The sequence below is a fragment of the Pteropus vampyrus genome, unplaced genomic scaffold (assembly GCF_000151845.1).
Source record: "Pteropus vampyrus isolate Shadow unplaced genomic scaffold, Pvam_2.0 Scaffold20, whole genome shotgun sequence".
Classification (NCBI taxonomy): Eukaryota; Metazoa; Chordata; class Mammalia; order Chiroptera; family Pteropodidae; genus Pteropus; species Pteropus vampyrus.
Genome location: NW_011888801.1, coordinates 11,748,965 through 11,768,867, shown reverse-complemented (window position 1 = coordinate 11,768,867; position 19,903 = coordinate 11,748,965). Strand labels below are relative to the sequence as shown.

Sequence of the window (19,903 nt, the reverse complement as noted above, 5' to 3'; positions counted from 1 at the left end):
AAGGTTCATCTGTTTTGTAGCATGTGTCAGAATTTCCTTCCTTTTTAAGGCTGAATAATATTCCATTGTATGTATGTACCACATTTTGTTAATCTATTCATTTGTTGATGGATATTTGGGTTGTTTTCACCTTTTGTGCACTTTGCTTTCTGAGTGTATTAGAAAGAAGTATAGTCACTTGGGAGTCTGCGTGTGTGTATGTAGGTGGTATGGATTTGTGTGTGAGTGTGTATGGTGTTCATTTGCATGTTACAGCTTTTGGAAGACATTCATTCGTTCCGCACTCTGCCACCAAAGTCACCTTTCTTAAACTCAGTGTCCTGCTTAGAGCCCTGCAATGGTGCTCTGTCTCCTTCAGGTAGCCCATGTGGCCTTCATGGTCAACCCCAAGCCCCGCCTCTTTTCTCATCTCTCGACTCCTTATGTGCCAGCTACACAGGATATACCGGTGTGCTTTGGTTAGGGAAACACAGCACCGCCCAGGTTGTTTGGAGAGGATTTAACATCGGGAACAACTGACATGTATCAGCAGAGGTGGAACATGTGAACTGGAAGCAACCCAGACCAACAACTGTAAGAAGGTACCAGGATACCTGGGGCTGAAGGGACAAGTGGAAGAGATGATTCTGGAGTCAGGATCACCAGTGGGAGCTGGGACGTCCCAGAGGGGCTAAGCTAAGGGAGCTAGGAGCATGGCAGAGGCACTGAGCCAATGCTTATTGTGTGAAATGGGTTAGATGTAACAGAAATAGAAGGACTAGAGATCTAGAGCTTACACACACACACACACCCCTTAGTTGCTTGTGGTAATTAAAGTCAGAGGTACGGATAAATGTAGTCTGTGGCCAGCCATGAATCTTGCCAACAGTCACCAAGAAAGATCAATAAATCTGCCTCCTTCTAAGTCAGCACAGGTTTCACTGGAGGGCCTAGGGCAGCTCAAGGTGAAATTCTTCCTGCAAACTTCTGGTTATGGCCTGTGTAGGGAGAGAAAATCAGGGTAAGAGTCAGGTGTACTCTTGACCTACAGGATGGGGATGGTGGGTCAGGGTACCTCAGGAGAAGGAATGGGGGGGAAACATTCCTTCTTCTCAAGGGGTCCGCCTTGGACCTCCCTCTAGCCTCGGTGACTGCCACTGCAGTCAGAGGCCCTGGCTACAAAGCCAGGCCATGACCATGGATTGCTGCCCCAACCTCACCTCAGCATTGCAGAGGGCATGGTGAGATTCCTTGGCTCCCCACATCTGCTGGGCCAGGGGCAGCGAGGGGAAGAGGCATGTGTGTTGTCTTGGAGGCCGTGGTGTGCGCGGGCTCACCAGATCCACTGGGTCACCTCTTCCAACTCCATCTTGAGTGACAGCATTTTAGTAACTAGAAATTGGTCATGGTGGGAGTATTTACACCATGGAAATAAAAATCTGTGCACCATCACTTTTTATTCTGGAGAGCCATTTTAGTATTGTACCACATGTCCAACTCTCAGGGTATATATTATCTGCATAGGGGTGAGGGACAAGATGGTGACACAGAAGATAAATAAGGGCATAGTTTATGTTGAAAGGAAAGCAGGTAACATGGGGCTAAATCATAGGAAGGCTTTCTATGGGAGCCACACTGGACCCCGAAGGGCAGGGAGATATGAGTGAATGGAGACAAGGGTGCTCCAGGAGAGGAGCAGCATTAGCATAGAAAATCATCAAAGTTTGGAGATAGGGAATCATGGGAAGTAAAATTAGGTGAGTTTGCAGGCAAAAATGAAGGGCCTGGTAAACTAGGTTAGAAGATTAGACTTTACCCTATAGGGCAGTTGTTCTTAGCAGGACAGTGGCTTATGTCTGGAGACATTTTTGGTTGTCATTGTAGGACAAGGGAGGAGTGCTAGTGGCATCTAGTGGGTAGAGGCCAGGAATGCTGCTAACATCCAATGCCCCTCCTCCCAGGACAGCCCCTGACAACAAAGAACTTTCTGACCCCAAATGGCAAGTAGTGCTAAAGTTAGGAAACCCTGCTATTAGAGCTAATGCAGGTTCATGGTCAAGGATGTATTAAGTCATATTTTTAGTGCACTGCGTGGAATGAAGTAGGTGTGTGTATGTGTGTGTGCACACATATGTGACAAGAACTGGAATAAGATTGGTTAAGGTGGGTGGAGTGGGAGGTGGGCATCAGATGCTCCCTCAAGTTTCCACTGCCACCCTGGAAGGGCAGTGGTTCGTTGATCCCAAAAAACAGTGTGAGAGAGAGTTGGGAGGAAAGGCAGCAAGTCCGATTTAAGTCATGGATTTCCAGGGTAACAGAATGTTACAGAAATGACCCTGTGCACCTCTTTCTTTTCAGAGGAGGGGGATAGAGCCTCAGAAAGTGCCAGCAGGTGCCTGTTGAGTTTGAGACAGCAGGAAATCAAAGAGAAGTGACTTTGGTCAGTTGAAAATGGGTGCTTCAGAAAGAGGGCCACCTGCTGCTTCTCTGGGCAGGTGTCAGAAGAGTCCTGGGCCTGGCAGACTGGCTTTGCTTGTGGCCCCAGACAGCAGTTTCCCCTGTGCTCCTTGTGATTAGAATCTCAGACTGGTGCAACTTCCGTCCACTGCTTCTTTAGCTGGACCACTCTGACCCTCAGTTTCCTCTTCTGTTAAATGGAGATACATTAGTACCTATCTCATAGCATTGTCAGAATATTAAATGAGGTCACTGGTGTGCCAGGCAGGGGGAGCAATGAATGGGTGTTGTGATTATCAATATTTTAACACAGGAGGTTGGCAGTGGTGGGTGGGGGATGGCAGGTGGAGCAGACATGTATCCTACAGCTCCAGAGCAGCTCTGCAAGCCCCCTGGAACCTGGGGGTAGGGGGTGCCATAAATGTCACCACCCCTCTAAGCTCTCTGGCACACATTGTTAGAAGCTTCCGCCTCCCTTGGGGAGTGGGTCTTGGCAATGGAATCTGTTGCCTTAGGCAGCAGGCTGAGGGGAGGCAGGTGTGAACAGGCCAGGCCTAGTGGAGGCTGGCTGCTTCTGGGCTGCAGCTCCTGTTTTCCCTCTGGGTTGATTTGTGGAAAGTGAACTGATTTTCCCGGAAGGGAGCAGGGGCCTGAGCCCACACTGGCCTGGGGATTGGCACAACTGAGCAGGTGGTTCAGCCACATGTCGCCCACCTGTCCTTGTCCTATAGGGAGTCCTTCAGCCTGGAGCGGGGAGAAGAGTGGGATTCAAACCCATGCAGCGATTTTGCTCACTATCTTGAATAAATTAACCTCACATCTTTGCCATGGAGAACGCCCAATTCGCTGTAGCCCAGTGAGGTGCCTAGCACAGTGGGTACTCTGCCCTTGTGAGTTCCCTTTTCTTCCGCTCCCTATATGTGAGGCCAGCATCTGGATATGGCTCCACCACCTGGGGCCCCAGTGATATCAACTGTAAGCTCTCCCTTCACCCAGAGCACAAAAGCAAGGGCTCTCAGTGACTCCTAAAAATAAATAACTCTCTTAAGTATTGAGAATATGTATTTTCTGATTGCATAGGCATAAACAACACTCAAATATACAAAATAAAAATCAAATTTCTCCTTTGCGCACCTCCCCATTGCACTCAGTTCCTTCTTGTCCCCAAGGCCACCACCGTTTTCTTCAGGGGGTCTCCCAGCAGGACAGTTACAGCTTCTTGCGCCCTGTGTGTGTGTTGGTGGAGAGGGGATGCTTATGTTCACGCCTCCATTCACTTTGTCATGTATGTCACTTCGAATATGTGTCTCCCAGCAGTGCTAGTTCTGTTCTGCCAGGTCTGTTCTGCCAGGACTTGCAAAGGATGGGTGGGGCAGGGCAGGGTATAGGCCTGGATACCAAGTCCCCATCAGCCCTGCCCTGGCTAACCAGTGGGCCTTGGGTGGGTCTCTTTCTCTGAGACTATTTTCCTGCCACTAATCAGGACTAGGGGTGGTCTCTGTGGCTCTGACATCTCTACTTGTGTGTCTCGTGTAGCAGCTGTGCAACAGAAGCACATTAGAGGATGTGTGGTGGGTGCTTCTCCTTGAATTAATTTTCCTGCATGGAAACGAACTGATAATGGCCAATTCCAGGTGCAAATCAGCTCCAGGTGCAGCTCAGCCTGAGCAGGCATGATGGCTTCTGTACTATAAATACCTTCCCTGGAACTAGGGCAGCCCCAAGAGTGGCCCCAGTGCTTCTCAGCACCTGCACAGCTGTCAGGAGCATCACCTGTTCTGCCTGGGGTGCCCAGCCCTCTGACTGCTCCTGGGGATTTCACATTTCTTGGCCTAGTTCAGTGCTAGGCCCCTTGGATGTATTTGTTAATTTTCACAAAACCCTGGTAGAGTGGTCTAATTAGCAACAGTGGATGGTGGTTTAGCACTCAGCCTCTGGTGTATACCATCTGAGTTCAAATCCCATCTCCATCCTTTCTAGCTAATGTGAACTTGGGTAAAGTATTCAATCTGTGTATATCTCTGGTTGCCCATAGGCTTCTACAGTGTAGCATTCTAGTGAGGTTTAGAAAAGCTGGCACTGGGATAACATTTAGTGCCTGGCATGTCAAAGTGCTTGTCAGATGTCTGGTATTACTATCAACTTCATTTTGCCAATGATGAAATTGAGCCTCAGGGAGACTAAGTAATTTGTCTGAGGTGAAAGATCCAGCAAGTGGCAGGGCAGGTATATTGACCCCAAAGACCATACTTTTCCTCCTACTACAACCCACTTGGATCTGCATCTTCTGAGGATTGTTAATTGAGGGGTCAGATGCTCAAGTAAAAGTTAAAATGGACCTGGGGAAGTCTTTCTCTTGATTATACCCCGGGATGTCCACTTAGACCAATGATAACATGGAAAAGCTGCCTCTGGGTTTCCGGTTTTTCCAGTGTGGACCTCTAAAGCTAACCTACAGGAATAGGTGGTTCTGCTTAAGTCTCTGCACCTCAATTTGCTTCTCTATAAATGAATAGATCGGACCTGCTGAAGTTCGTGCTGCATCAACTTCCATATTTTATAACTGTTGGGTACTTTCCCCCCTGAGTGTCACCCAAGGAGGTGAAGGGGTGATCACTTATCATAGAAAGGGAAGAAACACTTCATGAGCAATTACTGTGAACTAGCATTGGGCTTGGTGTATAAAATTTGATCTCATTTAATTGTCTAACAGCCTTGAAAGATAGGTACTTTTGATACCATTTTCTAGATGAGAAAACTGAAGATAGGACAAGTTATATAATTAGACTAAGGTCATGCAGCTAGAAGGTTACAAAAACTGATGGTTATGTGACTTCAAATTCCATTGTTTCTTAGAAAGGCAGAAGGATCTCAAATCAATTACCTCAGCTTCCATCTAAAAAACTAGAAATAGAAAAGCAAAAGAAATCCAAAATAAGTAGGAGAAAATAAATAATGTAGATAAGAGTAGAAAACAAAGAAAGAAAAAACAACAACAACAACAACAACAACAAAAAACAGAGAAAATTAATGAAACCAAAAGCAAGTTCTTTGTGAAAATAAAACTGATAAACCTCTAGACAGTGATTAGGAAAAAAAGAGAAAACAAAGACACAAATTATTACCATAAAGGATGATGAGAAAAGGGACATCACTACAGATTCTACAGACATTTAAAGAATAAGAGACTATTGTGAAAAACTTTATGCCAAAAATTTGACAAACAGGCTGAAATGGACAAATTCCTAGAAAGACACAAACTACTAAAGACCAGAAGTAGAAAACCTGAATAGCTCTATATCTATTATAAAGAAATTAAATTCGTAGTTTAAAAAACCTCTGGGAAGGAAACTCCTAGCCAAGATGGCTTGACTATTGAATTCTGCCATATTTAGGGAAGAAATATTATCAATTTTACAGTCTTCTAGAAAATCGAAGAGAAGGGAATATTTCCCATCTCATTCTGTGAGACCAATACTATCTGGATACTAAAACTGACAAAATGTTATAAGAAAACTAAACCACTATCCTTCATAAACACAGACACATAAAAAACCTCACAAAATATTAGCAACAGCATATAAAAAGGGTACTTCATTATGACCAATTGGGGCTTAGACCAATGATGTAAGGTTGGTTTAGCATTCAAAATTCAGTTGATGTAATTCACCATGACTACAAAGTTACAAGGAAAAGCCATTTAATTATGTTGCCGAAAAAAGCATTTGACAAAATCCAACATCCAACTCTATTAAAATTTCAGCGAACTAGGGATATATAAAGGATTTTTTTTTTTTTCAAACTTGTAAAGGGCATTTATGAACAGCCTATAACTAACATCATACTTAATGGTGAAAGACTGAGTGCTTTCCCCGTAAGATCAGAAATGATTCAGGGATGTTCTCTCTTACTACATCTATTCAACATTTCACTTGAGGTTTTAGCTGGTACAATTAGATAAGAAAAAGAAATAAAAGGCACCCAGATTGAAAAGAAAAAACTAAAACTTTGTATTTATTGATGACATGATCATCTATATGCAAAATTCAACAGGTCTACAAAAAATCTACTAGAATATTAAATTAACATGTGAGCTTAGCAACATTGTAGACCAAAAAAAATCAATATACAAAAATTCATTGTATTGATATAATAGCAATAGACAATTAAAATAAAAATAAAAATACTATTTACAATAGTATAAAAAAATGTGAAATACATAAGGATCAATCCAACAAAAATCAGCAAGGTCCGTACTCTGAAAACTATAAAACATTGCTGAGAGAAATTAAACAAGATTCAAATAAATGGAAAGATATATTGTGTTCATAGATTGGAAGACTCATTACTATTAAAATATCAGTTCTCAAACTAATCCGTAGAGTCAATTCAATCCTAACAAAAATCCTAGCATTTTTTTTTGTGGTAGAAATTGACTTGCTGATTTTAAAATTCATATGGAAATGCAAGGTATCTAGAACAGTCAAAACAACTTTGAAAAGGAAGAAGAAACTTAGAGGACAAACTACATGCCTTCAAGACATTAAAAAAACTACAATAAAGGAGACACTGGTCTATGGCCACGCTACCCTGGACAAGCCTGATCCTGTCTGATCTCGGAAGCTAAGCAGGGTCGGACCTGGTTAGTACTTGATGGGAGACCACCTAGGAAGACCAGGTGCTGTTGGCATAAAAAATAAAAATAAGGGATTATAAGGTTAACCAAGAGTTTCCCTGCCTAAAAATTAAAAAATAAATAAATAAATAAAAAATAAATTCTGTTAAAAACAAAAAGGAGACACTGTTTTTGGTATAAACAGACAAATGGACCACTGCAATAGAACAGGGAACCCCAAAATAAACCCCCACATGTATAGATGATTGATTTTCAACAGTGGTGGAAGCAATTCACTGGAGAAAGAAATAGTCTGTCAACAAATGGTGCTGGAACAAGTAAATATGTGCTAAGAAATAAACTTTAATCTGTACCTTGTACTATATATAAAAAGTAAGTAAAAGATGGATCACAGATATATGAAAAATCTAAAACTAAAACTATGAGAAAACACAATAAAAAATCATTTTGGCATTAGGTTAGGCAAAGATTTCTTAGATACAACACCAAAAGCACAGTCCATAAAAGAAAAAATTGATAAACTGGATTTTAAAATTAAAATGATAATCTCTTTAAGAATTAAGAACTCTTTAAGATCTCTTTCAAATTAAGTTCTTTGAAAGACACTGTTAAGAGAATAAAAAGACAAGTCACAGACTTGGAGGAAATATTTACAAATCACATGTCTGATAAAAGAATCATATATAGAATATAGAGAACTCCTAAAACTCAGTAATAAACAACACAATGAAAAATGGGCAAAATATTTGAATAGATATTTCACCAAAGAAGATATATGAATGGCAAATAGGCACATGCTTGTTAGTTAGGGAAATGCAAATTAAAATTACAATGAAAAGCTTCTATATGCCTATTAGGAAGGCTAAAATTAAAAGAGATCCATAATACCAAGCATTAGTGAGATTATGGAGCAGCTGGAATCTTTATACACTGCTAGTGGGAAAGTGAAATGGCACAACCGCTTTGGGGAAGTTTCATAGTTTCTTAAACAGTGACATATACACCTACCACATTAGCCATTCTACTCTTAGGTATTTACCCAAGAGAAATGAAAGCATATGTTCATGCAAAGACTTATATAGCTGCTTAATTCATAATAGCCCCAAGCTGAAAGCAACTGAAATGTTCATCAATAGTGAATGGGTAAACAAATTGTGGTGCATCTAGATAATGGAATATTACTCAGCAATAAAATGGAATCAGCAATTGGTATAAGCAAGGGCATGGATGAATTTCAAAATTAGTCTGAGTGAAAGAAAGCAGACAAAAGAAAAGTACATCCTGTATGATTACATTTATATAAAACTCTAGAACACGCACACTAATCTGTAGAGACAAGCAGATCACTGGTTGCCGGGGAAGGGGAGTGGATAGGAGGGACCACAAAAGGGCACAAGGAAACTTTGTGGGATCATGTTCACCATCCTGACTGTGTGGTTATCGTGGTGATACATATGTTGAAAATGTATTAAATTGTACCCTGTAATGTTTGCAATTTATTGCATATCAATTATACTTCAATAAAGCTGTTAAACAAATTCCATTGCCTTTTCCAGATACCATGCTGACTGTCACAGGGATTCTGTTTCCATGCCAAAGAAACTATCATGCCTGAATTCATTCAAACAATTACATATCCCTTATGATCTCCAAGTCGAGTTAGTTTGATAATCCATCTGTGTAACATCCATCACAAAAGTGAGTCATGCTGGTTTGCTGGAATCTGTCTCACACTGGAGAGAAAAAGGGTGGAGCAGTCAGGATTGTATCAGGGGCTGTGAATACAAAGAGTGATTTCAACTAATAGTCCTTGAAATGCACTACAAAAGAAACTAAGTGAATCTCGATCTTCTACAAGCTGACATCATAGTTCTTAATCTCAATGTTATAATTTTCTTCCTTTATCAACTGTCTGCATTAGGGTTGATTAGTAAGTCTCTGGCCTGCTCGGAAGACATCAGGTGGAAACAGATTAGCATGTCGGTGGGGAGAAACTGATCAGATGTAGCCAGACAGCGGGGTAATTAGCATGCCTGAGACACCAGGCTGCTGCGCTGGGGCGGCCTTGGCCAGTCTCACTGTAGAGCAGTTTGTTCCTTTCCACAAAGAAATTCATTAGTGGAGATCAATGGTGAGCAGTGTGGAGGCCCCCGCCACTGCTGCCTCGAGTCTCTGTGGCTGGAAGGCAGAGTGCACATGTGAATTCGCTGACTGCTCTCCAGTGCTGGTGGGCTGCCTCCTCAGGGCAATGCAGACCCTGGAATTCTGCAATGCCCAGTATCTCACCCCAAACTCCCAAGGGAAGGGCTGAGCACTGAGCAACGGGAACTCTCGGCTTCTGTGCAGTTTGATGTGGAATTGACGCCAGGGGCTAGTTGTGGTGGTGGTGGTGGTGGGTGTCTGAAGTTGCCAAGTAAAACTCAGAGAATTCCACCTACCTCTCTTTTGTGGTTTGTCCCATGCCAGTTTGCAGACCCATGGGAGCAAGATCATAACAACTTCTAACTATTGAAGCACAAAGTTATAAATTCATTTATTCATCCAACAAGTGTTTATTATGTGTCTGCTGCATGCTAGACTCTATTCTAGGTACTGGGCATTCTCAGAAAATGACAGAGTCAAAGTTCCTGCTCTCATGGAGCTTATAGTCTAGAATAGGAGACTGGAAATAATAAATAAGAAAGCAAGAAGATAAGTACCAATAATTAATTAATAATACTTGTTATTACTTAATGTGCAAAATAATGTGACTTCTTTTCGTTCAGAGTTTCTCTTCTTGGGTTCATAGACTCCATAAACTCCTTGAAATTGTATGAAAAAGTGTGAGTGTGTGTGTGTGGGGGGGGCGGGGAGGCATGCATGCATGTTTCTACTTTTTCTCTGGAAAAAGTCCATGGTTTTCACCAAATGCTTAGAATGTCCATGTTCCAAGGAAGGGTAGACCTGTGACTTCAGTTCACCAATCGCCCTCATGTCCATGGCACAGGTGTCCATTCCACACTCTCTCCTGGACCTACCATGGCCCTCTCCTCTTTGTCTCTCTGAGTCAACTCATTCCCAGAGAGGTCTGTGTTCCCTTCTCCTGGCTCTGCTTGGAGCTGCTTGTTGCCACCCTCTCTGTGTTCACATCTGGCTTTCTGAGTGTCAGGGACCGCTCTGCTCAGTACTAGGTCTCCCTGCAATCACGAGAATGGGGTCTCCATTTACCATGGGATGCCCAGGTCCTGGGGGCCAGGGCTTCAGGGCAACTGGATGAAGGACCATTGAGCTCTACGACCCATACCTGGTTGCCTAGGTTTGTAAGGTGATGGCTGCAGTGGAGGCCTTGGGTGCAGGCCAAGTCGTTTGGGTATAAGTAGTCTGTGGGGGACTGAGTGATGAGTTCAAAAGCAAGCCCACCTAAGGCCAAGGCTTGGGGCATGTTAAGAAATGTGTCCTGCTCCTGGTACTTCTCCCGGGAGATGACATGGGAACTGCAGGGATCAGTCTGGGAATCCAGTAGATCATTTGAGCTCCACTCTGTGTATTGCATACCAGCCTCTGGGGCTTTCAGTAGTTACACCATTAATACCATCCCCTCCCTCTTCTCCCCAGCCACCCAAGCAGCCTGGGTTGAGAATTGTGCCTTAAGCAGAGAGCTAGATTCTCAATGCTGAGCCTCTTGCCAACCCCTGCACACATTTCCAAGAGCCGCAGGGCAGGTGTCTATGGCCATGAGTTCATGGCTTTTCGGTGGTGTTGATGTGGATGACCTTGATGCACTAGAGTTTCTATGCTTCCCAACAGGATGGCTCTTGTCTGCCTCCTCTGGAAGCCTCCTCAAGGCCACAGGCCCCCAAGTCCAGGGCATTTCTCACCTGCAAGAGTCACAGCCAGGATTTCTTTTGGCTTGAGAGTCCCAAGGAGCCATGGAATGCCTGCTGCCTTCTGATGCTTATGGTCTCAGGACATTTTTTTTGGAACAAAATATTCACCAGACCTGAGAGATAATGAAGGACATTTTTTTCTTTCTTTGTTTTGGCAAAGTACAGTGCTGCTGATGCTGGTTGGAGTTGAAGGTACCCATGGGTTTCTGGGGGCAGGAGAGGGCCATGTTCAGAAACCATTGCTTTCCCATTCTGGCCCAGTTCAACAAAGGCTGGTCACCAAGTCTGAGTGGCAAAAATTTTCCAGCATCCAAGCAAGGACCCCCATCCTGCCCACTCTGGTCTTCAGCACCACTTTGGACCCTCCAGGTTAGTTTGCCTTGAGCCTGTGAGGTCCTTGGTGGGACCTGTGGCCTTTCTGGTCTGGCCCAGGTTTCCTCGGCCCCATCTTAGGAGGGTGCTGCAGGGGCTCTGGGGAGCACCTGTTACCATTTGTGTGCCAGTTTCAGAGGACTTTCATAGCCTGATTCTAGGGCCTGTCCTCAGCTTCTGACATCTGCCTTGCTTCTGCCTGCAGTAAACACAGAGATGGGGCCTTTTGTGGATGAACCCCAGAAAAATGTGGGGGAGGCTTGAGAGTAAGTGGGTGCACTTGGACTTTCTCCCACGAGGCTCCCTGGTGCTCATGCCTTTGCCTCAGCCCAGCTTGGAACAGGGAGCACATGGGGCTGGCAACTCCGGTCCCTCCAATAGTCCTTGCCCTTGACTCCAGAAAACTTACTGAGCCTCCTTTGCACTGATTTTGAGGGTCTCTGAGGTAGATGGTCCCACTCAGAATTAACAGGGATGTTGGGGAGGAATTATCAGCTGGGAGTAGGGTGGGTTGTGGTTGGAGAGAGAAAAGAGAGCTTCTCAAAGTCAGGAAGGCCCAGGAAGGCCTGGCCATGGGTCCCAGGTTCCAAAGTGTGGTCCGAGGGGCTGCTTAATTCAAAGAGCCCTGGTTCACCATGTTCTCCGGAATGAGCCTCATGTTGGTTCCCCAGAGGTGGTAAGTGGGAGTGTGGACTCTCTTGAGTCTGTCCCCTGTGGCAATTGGATAAAATCTACCCTGGGGCCTATAAGCAGCAGCCAAATAGCCCATGGGCATGATTCTGGGGCGTGGATGGGAGCAGGCTGGATATCATAACCAAAGGCTCTATGCCAATTTGCCCAAAATCAGGCCAATTTGCCATTAGAATAAGTTACTGAATAGCCAGTTTTCTGAAAGCTTGAAGATATTTTCCAAGTTTTGCTCTCACCCCAGCCCTTGCCTTGGTCCCTGTGAGTTCTCAGGCCTGGTCTGCCCCTCCCTCCGCTGCTGTTTTATATGCAAATGTAGGCAATGGCAGGGGCTCGATGAATATAAAACTTAGGAAAAAACCTTCAATAATGCCAATTGGCATTAGGAAATGAATGATCTTGTGATTTAGTTTCTGGTGAGCTGGCCGCTAACAGAACTGGTCATTTGATGATCTCGTCATTGGGAATCTGATTTTGGAGATTTGGTTTTTGTTGAATTGACCTGATTTCTGAAGTGAAATGTCAGCCCAGAGGTTTGCAGGAAGCCTGAGGCCCCCTCCCTTGCAAACTGGTACCATTCCTCATCCGTTGTACTTCTCAAGGCTGTGACTCAATCTCCTCATGGAGGGCAGAACATGTTCTTCACCACGGTGGACTCAGGTCTTCTCTCTCTCTCTCTCTCCCTTCCCGCCACTGCCCCCCCCCCACCCCCCACCACTTCTGCCTGAAACCTCCAGAGGAGAAGTCAGTTGGATGTTGCAAGGTTTTTCCAGGGGGAGGCTCAGAACACAGCCATAATTGGAGGGAATAGGGAAAAGGCATTGCACTGTAATTGGTTCAAATAACCCTTCTCGCTGAGTGTTAATGGTAAATAAGTTCTCCAGGAGCAGACATAGCTTTTTCCTTCCTTGGTTTTTCTCATTGTTTTGGAAACACTTGTTTCTGGAGGAAATGCTCATCTGTCTTCTCTCAGGGTGGGTGCTGCTGCTGTTTGCTGCTGCTGTTTGCAGTTGTGGGGATAAAACACCAGTGACCTGACGGCAGCCATGCTGTGTGTGCCGGGGCTGTCTCATGGATGCAGTGCCTAAACTAACCATTTCTCCCTCAGATCTAGTTCCCTCCTGTCTTGGCTGGTGGCACCACTGTCACTCGAGTGATATTCCTTACTTTCTCTCAAAGCCATCAGATCTTCCTGACCATCTTTGAATCTACCCTTTCTCAACCCCCACCATGCAGACCTTCATCATTTCTTACCTAGATTAGTACCATAACGACTTATCAAAGTTTCCTCAATCAATATTTTCTTTCTCTAATCCATGGCTACCAGAGAAGACTTGGGGACACAAATCCCAGCCTGAAAACCTTCAGTGACTCTCTATGGATGCCCAATCAATTTCAAGCTTTGCAATATGACCCCTAAGACCCTTCCTAACCCGGGCTCTCCCTCCTTTCTCTCAGATATCATCTTTTTATACCTTCCTACCTTTGCCACTAGTCTCCAGCAACGCTGGATTGCTTTAGTTCTCAGAACATGTGTGGACTGGCCCCTGCTAGTGCCTGCATCTTTCCAAGCCTTAGTGCCTTTGCACATGCTGATCTTCCTTCTGGGAATGCCTTTCTTTCACTTCATACTCTGGTGAATTTAGTAGGCCTTCAAGACCCAGCTCAGAGAACATCTTCTCTATTATTTTAGGTGATATTAGATACACTTTCTCCTGTGCTATTTCTGTTCTTCTTCCTTTTTTTTTTTTTTTGATGACTACTATTATGCTTCTAACACTGTGCTATATTATTCATTTGTTTCCATAACATTTTGTCCTCCTACCCCTGCCCAGGGTGTGATGTTTAAGGGTAGTAACCATATTTCGTTGACCTCTGGATCCCCAGCATTTGGCCCAGGACCTGGCACATGCTGGACCTCAAGAATGGTGGTTTTGCTGGTGTTTGGCCAGATGGAGGCTTGGGTGGAAGCTGCGCTTGCCTAAATGTACACCTATATTTAGGGCAGATTTTCCTGAGACAACTGTGAGCCAAATGAACAGCCATACAACCAACAAGAGAGAGTGACTGCATAGAGAAGGTCAGGAAACACCACGGCTCTCCAGGAACAATCCAGGACCCCAGGAAGGGTGAGCGCTGTTGTTTACTTTTCCTTGAACCTGGATAATGGGGAGCTCCATCTAGTTTCTCTAGCAGACCTGCAGGGCACTGTAGCACATCCCTAGCCACCCCTACTGGAGACAGACCCAGCAGAAACAGGAGATAACCATAGCTTGCATACAAGGGGCCCCTTCACTGGGAGATTGATCCAGCAGGTGCAGAAAGGTGCTGCTTCATGCTCCCACTGAGCTCCCCCACCTGAAGAGAGCACAGAACCCATGGAATGTTGTGGTAGCTGCCTACAGGCTGCCCTGTCCAGAGAAAGTGAGAAAATAGTGGGATGCCACTGTGTGCTCACATGGGGCTTTCACTCCTAGAAAGAGTGGGGAGCAGACAAAATGCTGCGGTGCCTGCAGGGAGGACTGCCTGGTCCAGAGAAAATGCGCAGATAGTGGGGGCACTGCTGTATGCACAAACAGGGCTGCCCAGCCCGAGGAAAGTGTGGAGTCGGAGGGACTTTGCAGTGCCCACACGCCAGGCTGCTCTGTGTAGAGTGAGTAGGGTGCTGCTCTGAGCGCATCTCTGCAGGAGGAGCTCCTGCCCGCGTTCCAGAAAGTTCCGAATTACCAAAGTACAGCTGTGCACTCACTGGGCGAAGGGGCGGAACTGGGCAGGTACGTAGAGCAGCCCTTCCAAGAACCTACTCTGACTGCAGGCAATTAAAGCAACAGGACACGCAGGCAAGGCTGACCCTTTCGGAGTGAAAGGGGTGCTGACATTTGCACACCCGTTTAGGAGTGTCTGCCCCCGCCAGGAGAAAGTTCAGAACTACCAAAGTACAACTAGCTGTATGTGCCCAAGCAAGGTGGCCTCAACAGGAGACAAGGCAAAGCTAGCAGAGCTTTGAAACTCAAGCAGACAGAGTGACCCCGCTCAGACCCGCCTCTGACTGCGGATAATTTAAGCAACGGGGCATGCGCGCAGGGCTATCTGTGGTGTGAGAGGGCTGTGGCTGAGCGCTCAAGGAACTGTACTGCCCAGAAAGGGAGCAGAAATTACAAAATGCGGAGGTGTGCATGTGAATGCCTGCCCTAACGGGAGAGGGGGCTTAGCCGGTGGGCCCTTGACACACAAGCTTGTAAAGCAACCTTGCACAGACCCAGCTGAGTTCACAGACAAATAAAGAAACAGGGTACACCAAAAGTGCATGGAGCAGCTTCATTTTCCACAGGCATCCCCACTTAGATTAGAAGGGTGATGAAGCAAGCACACACCAGGCTATTCCACCCAGAACCCATCCCTTCACACCAGCCACCACATGCACCATCCCGGAATACAACTGGTCTGCCAAAACTATTCAATACACGGTCTACTCAGAAACCATTCTTTCAAGATTGGGGGAGAGAGCTATTCTATTCAACTTACAGGAAGAAACACAGAAAGCCCAATAAAATGGAAAGACAGTGAATATGTCCCAAATGAAGGAACAAGGAAAAACTCCAGAGAAAAACCCTAATGAAATGGAGATAAGTAATGTGCTTGATAAATAATTCAAAGAAACAGTGATAAGGATGTGCAACAAACTCAAGAATACCACAGAGGAACTCAGAGAACGCTTCAACAAGAGATAGAAAATGTAGAAAAAGAGATAAAGAATACAATAGCTGAAGTAAAAAATACATTAGAAGGAATCAAAGTGGATTAGTTAACACAGAAGAATGGATTAGTGACCTGTGGACAGAATAGTGGAAATCACCCAGTCAGAACAGCAAAGCCAAAAGAGAATTTTACAAAATGAAGATAGTATAAGAGATCTCTGGGATAACATCAAGCACATTTTAGGGATTCCAGAAGGAGAAGAGAAAGAGAAAGCGGCAGAAAGGGTATTTGAAGAAATAATATCTGAAAACTTTTCTAATCGAGGGAAAGAAACGAACATCCAGGTCCAGAGAGTTTGAAACAGGATAAACCCAAAGAGACCACACCAAAACATATTCTAATTATAATGGCAAAAGTCAAGGATAGAGAGTCTTAAAGGCAGGAAGAATGAAAAAAACAAGTCATATACAAGGGAAACCTTGTAAGGCTATCAGCTGATTTCTTAGAAGCAACTTTACAGGCTAGAAGGGAGCAGCAGGAAGTATTTAAAGTGCTCAAAGAAAGGAATCTACAACATAGAATACTTTATTCAGCAAGGTTATCATTTAGAATTGAAGGAAAGATAGTTTCCCAGACAAGCAAAAACTAAATGAGTTCAGCACCACTAAACATATCCTTATAGGAAATGTTAATGGGTCTTCTTTATGCAGAAAAGGCCATAACCAGGAATAGGAAAATACAGGAAAGGAAAAAAAAATCTCACTGGTAAAGGCAAATTTACAATAATCACAGTGAATCAACCACTTAAAAAGTTAATAGGAAGATTAAAATACTATAGTAGCAAAATTAACTAACTATAATAAATAATCAGGAGATACACAAAACAAAAACAACCGAATGCAGTTAAAAATGGCAATAAGTACTACCAATAATTACCCTAAATGTAAATGGGCTAAATGCTCCAATCGAAAGACATAGGGTGGAAGAATGGATTAAAAAACATGTCCCATCAATATGCAGCTTACGTGAGACTGACTTCAGGTTGAAACACACGCACACAGACTGAAAGTGAAAGGATAGAGGAAGATATTTCATATAAATAGAAATTAAAAAAAAAAAGCTGGGATAGCAATACTTGTATCAGACAAAATAGACCTCAAAACAAAGAATGTAAAAAGAGACAAAGAAGAATATTACATACTTTAAAAGGAGTTGATCCAAGAAGAAGATATAATATTGTAAATATCTATGCACCCAACCTAGGAGCACCCAAGTATATAAAGCAAATGTTAATGGACATAAAACCAGATATTAACAGCAATATTATAATAATTGGGAACTTTAATACTCCACTTAACTTCAATGGCTAGGTCATCCAGACAGAAAACCAATAAGGAAATAATGGCCTTCAATGCCACATTAGATCAGTATGACTTGATAGACATTTAGAGCTTTTCATTTAAAAACTGCAGATTATACATTTTTCTCAAGTGATCTACTCTGGAAAATTTTATGGTAGATCACATACTAGGCCACAAAGCAAGCCTCAGTAAGTTCAAGAAGATTAAAATTACATCAAGCATATTTTCTGACTATAATGGCATGAAACTAGAAAGCAACTATAGGAAAAAGAAAACAGGAAAAAAACACAAATATATGGATATTAAACATTGTGCTTCTAAATAACCAATGAATCAAAGAGGAAATCAAACAGGAAATCAAAAACTATCTTGAGATAAATGAAAATGAAAATACAACCTTACAAAATCTATAACATGTAGCAAAAGCAGTTACAAGAGGAAAGTTTATAGTTACACAGGACTACCACAAAATGCAGGAAAAAACTCAATTTATACCTAACAAACTAGAAAAAGAAAAACAAAGAAAACCCAAAGTAAGCAGAAGGAAGGAAATAATAAAGATCAGAGCAGAAATAAATAAGATAGAAAATAGAAAGACAATAGAAAAGATTAATGAAGCTAAGAGCTTGTTCTCTGAGAGGATAACTAAAATTGACAAGCCTCTAGCAATACTCATCAAGCGTAATAGAGAACACACACACACACACAAATAAAATCAGAAATGAAAGGAGATTTATAACCGAAATATAAGAGAGAGCACACCACAGAAATATAAAAGAATATAAAAGACCATTAAAGAATATTATGAACAATTATATGCCAACAAATTCACCAATCTAGAAGAAATGGACAAATTCTTAGAAAACATCCAACCTTCCAAGACTAAACCAGGAAGAAACAGAGAATCCAAACAGACCAATTACTAGCAATGACATTGAAGCAGTAATCAAAAAACTCTCGACAAACAAGAAAGCCCAGGACCAAATGGTTTCACAGGTAAATTCTACAAAATATTTAAAGAAGAATTTGTACCTAGCCTTCTTAACCTATTCTAAAAAATTGAAGAAGAAGAAACACTTCTGAGCTCATTCTACGAGGCCAGCATTACTCTGATACCAAAAGCAAAGATACTCTAAAGAAAGAGAATTACAGGTCAATATTCCTGATGAACACATGTGCTAGAATTCTCAACAAAATAATAACAAATCTAATTCAACAAACAGTTTTTGGTTTTCTGTTTGATTTCCTCTTTGATCCGTTGGTTATTTAGAAGCACAATGTTTAATATCCAGTTAAATAATTATATACCATGATCAAGTGAGATTCATATCAAGGATGCAAAGGTTGTTCAACATCTGCCAAACGATTAATGTGATTCATCATATCAACAAAACAAAGGGTAAAAATCATATGATTATCTCAATAGATGCAGAAAAAAAGTATTTGACAAAAATCAACATTTATTTATGATAAAAACTCTCAATAAAGTGGGTATGAGAAAGGCTGTACATGACAAGCCCATAGCTAACATATTTTCACTAAATGGTGAAAAGCTGGAAGCTTTTCTTCTAAGATCAAGAACAAGACAAAGATGCTCACTTACACCACTATTATGCAACATAATACTGGAAAAAAAAGAAATAAAAGGCATACAAATAGGAAAGGAAGAAGTAAAACTGTCCCTATTTACAGATGACATGATGCTATATGTAGAAAACCCTAAAGACTCCACCAAAAATTAATAGAATTAATAAAAGAATTCAGGAAAATGGCAGGATACAAAATTCATATATGGAAATGTTGCATTTCTATATACTAATAACAAACAGTCAGAAGGAGAAATGAAGAAAAGAGTCTCATTTACAATTGCATCGAAGAGAATAGAATACCTGGGAATAACCTTAATCAAGGAGGTGAAAGACCTGAAAACTCTAAGACATTGAAGAAAGACGTTGAAGAGGACACAAATAAATGAAAAGATATACTGTGCTCATGGATAGGAAGGATTAATATTGTTAAAATGACCATACTACTCAAGGCAATTTACAGTCAGTGCAATACCTATTAAAATATCAATGTCATTCTTAGAACTAGAACAAATAATTCTAAAATTTATGTGGAACCACAAAAGACATGATTAGCCAAAGCAATCTTGAGACAGAAGAATAAAGGTGGAAGTATCACACTCCTTGACCTCAAACTATACTACAAATCTATAATAATCAAAACAGTATGGTACTGACACAAAAACAGACACATAGATCAATGCAACAGAATAGAGAGCCCAGAAATAAATTGTTGCTTATATGTCCAACTAATCTATGACACTGGAGGCAAAAATATACAGTGGTGTAATGGCAGTCTCTTCAATAAGTAGTGTTGGGAAAACGAGAGATACATGCAAAAAAAATGAAACTGGATTACTCTCTTACATCATATACAAAAATAAACTCAAAATAGGTTAAAAACTTAAATATAAGGCCTGAAGCCATAAAACTCCTCGAAGAAAACATAGGAAGCAAACTATTGACATCAGTCTGGGTAATATCTTTTCAGACATCTCCTCGAGCAAAGAGAAACAAAAGAAAAGTAAATAATTGGGACTACATCAGACTAAAAAGTGTCTGCACAGTGAAGGAAACCTTCAACAAAACAGAAAGGAAACCTCCTGAATGGGAGAATATATTCACAAATGATATGGCTGATAAGGGGTTGACATCCAAAATACAACTCAATAATAAAAAAACAAACAATCTGATCAAAAAATGGGCAGAGGACATGAAAAGACATTTCTCCAAAGAAGACATACAGATGGCCAACAGACATATGAAAAGATGCTCAATATC

General features: G+C 42.4%; 1 protein-coding gene and 1 pseudogene across 1 annotated transcript in view; both read left to right on the top strand.

Annotated features, from left to right (window-relative positions):
- The window catches only part of GRID1 (glutamate ionotropic receptor delta type subunit 1), a 706,314-nt gene that overhangs the window by 168,194 nt on the left and 518,217 nt on the right, over positions 1-19,903 (top strand). The window lies entirely within an intron of this gene.
- On the top strand, positions 7,009-7,126 carry LOC111736629 (annotated as a pseudogene).